The sequence below is a fragment of the Triticum dicoccoides genome, chromosome 5A (assembly GCF_002162155.2).
Source record: "Triticum dicoccoides isolate Atlit2015 ecotype Zavitan chromosome 5A, WEW_v2.0, whole genome shotgun sequence".
Taxonomy (NCBI): Eukaryota; Viridiplantae; Streptophyta; class Magnoliopsida; order Poales; family Poaceae; genus Triticum; species Triticum dicoccoides.
Genome location: NC_041388.1, coordinates 366967367 through 366972380, shown reverse-complemented (window position 1 = coordinate 366972380; position 5014 = coordinate 366967367).

Below are 5014 nucleotides of genomic sequence, written 5' to 3'. Positions count from 1 at the left end.
TAAAATTATTTGAACTAGCTTGTAGAGCTAGTTAAACACTAGTGTAAAATTATTGGAACTAGCTTGTAGAACTACTTCCACTCTAGTGTAAAATTATTTTTACTAGGTTATAGAGCTAGTTCTACTCTAGTGTAAAATTATTTGAACTAGCTTGTAGAGCTAGTTCAACTCTAGTGTAAAATTATTTGTACTAGGTTATAGAGCTAGTTCTACTCTAGTTCAAAATTATTTGAACTAGCTTGTAGAGCTAGTTCAACTCTAGTGTAAAATTATTTGAACTAGGTTATAGATCAAGTTCAAATCTATAGTGTAAAATTATTTGAACTAGCTTCAAGAGCTGGTTCAACTCTAGTGTAAAATTATTTGTACTAGGTTATAGAGCTAGTTCTACTCTATTGCAAAATTATTTGAACTAGCTTGTAGAGCTAGTTCAATTCTAGTGTAAAATTATTTGAACTAGCTTGTAGAGTTAGGTCAACTCTACTGTGAAATTATTTGTACTAGGTTATATAGCTAGTTCAACTCTAGTGTAAAATTATCTGAACTAGCTTGTATAGCTAGTTCAACTCTAGTGTAAAATTATTTGAACTAGCTTGTAGAGCTAGTTCAACTCTAGTGTAAAATTATTTGAACTAGGTTATAGATCTTGTTCAACTCTATAGTGTAAAATTATTTGAACTAGCTTGAAGAGCTGGTTCAACTCTAGTGTAAAATTACATGTACTAGGTTATAGAGCTAGTTCTACTATAGTGTAAAATTATTTGAACTAGCTTGTATAGCTAGTTCAACTCTAGAGTAAAATTATTTGAACTAGCTTGTAGAGCTAATTCAACTCTACTGTAAAATTATTTGTACTAGGTTATAGAGCTAGTTCAATTCTAGTGCAAAATTATTTGAACTAGCTTGTAGAGTTAGTTCAACTCTACTGTGAAATTATTTGTACTAGGTTATATAGCTACTTCAACTCTAGTGTAAAATTATCTGAACTAGCTTGTAGATATAGTTCTACACTTGTGTAAAATTATTTGAACTAGCTTGTAGAGCTAGTTCAACTCTAGTGTAAAATTATTTGTACTAGGTTATAGAGCTAGTTCTACTATAGTGCAAAATTATTTGAACTGGCTTGTAGAGCTAGTTCAATTCTAGTGTAAAATTATTTGAACTAGCTTGTAGAGTTAGGTCAACTCTACTGTGAAATTATTTGTACTAGGTTATATAGCTAGTTCAACTCTAGTGTAAAATTATCTGAACTAGTTGTATAGCTAGTTCAACTCTAGTGTAAAATTATTTGAACTAGCTTGTAGAGCTAGTTCAACTCTAGTGTAAAATTATTTGAACTAGGTTATAGATCTAGTTCAACTCTAGTGTAAAATTATTTGAACTAGCTTGTAGAGCTAGTTCAATTCTAGTGTAAAATTATTTGAACTAGGTTATAGATCTTGTTCAACTCTATAGTGTAAAATTATTTGAACTAGCTTGTATAGCTAGTTCAACTCTAGAGTAAAATTATTTGAACTAGCTTTAGAGCTAGTTAAACACTAGTGTTAAATTATTGGAACTAGCTTGTAGAACTAGTTCCACTCTAGTGTAAAATTATTTTTACTAGGTTATAGAGGTAGTTCTACTCTAGTGTAAAATTATTTGAACTAGCTTGTAAAGCTAGTTCAACTCTAGTGTAAAATTATTTGTACTAGGTTATAGAGCTGGTTCTACTCTAGTGCAAAATTATTTGAACTAGCTTGTAGAGCTAGTTCAATTCTAGTGTAAAATTATTTGAACTAGCTTGTAGAGTTAGGTCAACTCTACTGTGAAATTATTTGTACTAGGTTATATAGCTAGTTCAACTCTAGTGTAAAATTATCTGAACTAGCTTGTATAGCTAGTTCAACTCTAGTGTAAAATTATTTGAACTAGCTTGTAGAGCTAGTTTAACTCTAGTGTAAAATTATTTGAACTAGGTTATAGATCTTGTTCAACTCTATAGTGTAAAATTATTTGAACTAGCTTTAAAAGCTGGTTCAACTCTAGTGTAAATTACTTGTACTAGGTTATAGAGATAGTTCTACTCTAGTATAAAATTATTTGAACTAGCTTGTATAGCTAGTTCAACTCTAGAGTAAAATTATTTGAACTAGCTTGTAGAGCTAGTTCAACTCTACTGTAAAATTATTTGTACTACGTTATAGAGCTAGTTCAATTCTAGTGTAAAATTATTTGAACTAGCTTGTATAGTTAGTTCAACTCTACTGTGAAATTATTTGTACTAGGTTATATAGCTAGTTCAAGTCTAGTGTAAAATTATCTGAACTAGCTTGTATAGCTAGTTCAACTCTAGTGTAAAATTATTTGAACTAGCTTGTAGAGCTAGTTCAACTCTTGTGTAAAATTATTTGAACTAGGTTATAGATCTTGTTCAACTCTATAGTGTAAAATTATTTGAACTAGCTTGAAGAGCTGGTTCAACTCTAGTGTAAAATTACATGTACTAGGTTATAGAGCTAGTTCTACTATAGTGTAAAATTATTTGAACTAGCTTGTATAGCTAGTTCAACTCTAGAGTAAAATTATTTGAACTAGCTTGTAGAGCTAATTCAACTCTACTGTAAAATTATTTGTACTAGGTTATAGAGCTAGTTCAATTCTAGTGTAAAATTATTTGAACTAGCTTGTAGAGTTAGTTCAACTCTACAGTGAAATTATTTGTACTAGGTTATATAGCTAGTTCAACTCTAGTGTAAAATTATTTGAACTAGCTTGTATAGCTAGATCAACTCTAGTGCAAAATTATTTGAACTAGCTTGTAGAGCTAGTTCAATTCTAGTGTAAAATTATTTGAACTAGGTTATAGATCTTGTTCAACTCTATAGTGTAAAATTCTTTGAACTAGCTTGTATAGCTAGTTCAACTCTAGTGTAAAATTATTTGTACTATGTTATAGAGCTAGTTCTACTCTAGTGCAAAATTATTTGAACTAGCTTGTAGAGCTAGTTCAATTCTAGTGTAAAATTATTTGAACTAGCTTGTAGAGTTAGGTCAACTCTACTGTGAAATTATTTGTACGAGGTTATATAGCTAGTTCAACTCTAGTGTAAAATTATCTGAACTAGCTTGTATAGCTAGTTCAACTCTAGTGTAAAATTATTTGAACTAGCTTGTAGAGCTAGTTCAACTCTAGTGTAAAATTATTTGAACTAGGTTATAGATCTTGTTCAACTCTATAGTGTAAAATTATTTGAACTAGCTTGAAGAGCTGGTTCAACTCTAGTGTAAAATTACATGTACTAGGTTATAGAGCTAGTTCTACTATAGTGTAAAATTATTTGAACTAGCTTGTATAGCTAGTTCAACTCTAGAGTAAAATTATTTGAACTAGCTTGTAGAGCTAATTCAACTCTACTGTAAAATTATTTGTACTAGGTTATAGAGCTAGTTCAATTCTAGTGCAAAATTATTTGAACTAGCTTGTAGAGTTAGTTCAACTCTACTGTGAAATTATTTGTACTAGGTTATATAGCTACTTCAACTCTAGTGTAAAATTAACTGAACTAGCTTGTAGATATAGTTCTACACTAGTGTAAAATTATTTGAACTAGCTTGTAGAGCTAGTTCAACTCTAGTGTAAAATTATTTGTACTAGGTTATAGAGCTAGTTCTACTACAGTGCAAAATTATTTGAACTAGCTTGTAGAGCTAGTTCAATTCTAGTGTAAAATTATTTGAACTAGCTTGTAGAGTTAGGTCAACTCTACTGTGAAATTATTTGTACTAGGTTATATAGCTAGTTCAACTCTAGTGTAAAATTATCTGAACTAGTTGTATAGCTAGTTCAACTCTAGTGTAAAATTATTTGAACTAGCTTGTAGAGCTAGTTCAACTCTAGTGTAAAATTATTTGAACTAGGTTATAGATCTAGTTCAACTCTAGTGTAAAATTATTTGAACTAGCTTGTAGAGCTAGTTCAATTCTAGTGTAAAATTATTTGAACTAAGTTATAGATCTTGTTCAACTCTATAGTGTAAAATTATTTGAACTAGCTTGTATAGCTAGTTCAACTCTAGAGTAAAATTATTTGAACTAGCTTTAGAGCTAGTTAAACACTAGTGTAAAATTGTTGGAACTAGCTTGTAGAACTAGTTCCACTCTAGTGTAAAATTATTTTTACTAGGTTATAGAGGTAGTTCTACTCTAGTGTAAAATTATTTGAACTAGCTTGTAAAGCTAGTTCAACTCTAGTGTAAAATTATTTGTACTAGGTTATAGAGCTGGTTCTACTCTAGTGCAAAATTATTTGAACTAGCTTGTAGAGCTAGTTCAATTCTAGTGTAAAATTATTTGAACTAGCTTGTAGAGTTAGGTCAACTCTACTGTGAAATTATTTGTACTAGGTTATATAGCTAGTTCAACTCTAGTGTAAAATTATCTGAACTAGCTTGTATAGCTAGTTCAACTCTAGTGTAAAATTATTTGAACTAGCTTGTAGAGCTAGTTTAACTCTAGTGTAAAATTATTTGAACTAGGTTATAGATCTTGTTCAACTCTATAGTGTAAAATTATTTGAACTAGCTTGAAGAGCTGGTTCAACTCTAGTGTGAAATTACATGTACTAGGTTATAGAGATAGTTCTACTCTAGTGTAAAATTATTTGAACTAGCTTGTATAGCTAGTTCAACTCTAGAGTAAAATTATTTGAACTAGCTTGTAGAGCTAGTTCAACTCTACTGTAAAATTATTTGTACTAGGTTATAGAGCTAGTTCAATTCTAGTGTAAAATTATTTGAACTAGCTTGTAGAGTTAGTTCAACTCTACTGTGAAATTATTTGTACTAGGTTATATAGCTAGTTCAACTCTAGTGTAAAATTATTTGAACTAGCTTGTATAGCTAGATCAACTCTAGTGTAAAATTATTTGAACTAGCTTGTAGAGCTAGTTCAATTCTAGTGTAAAATTATTTGAACTAGGTTATAGATCTTGTTCAACTCTATAGTGTAAAATTGTTTGAACTAGCTTGTATAG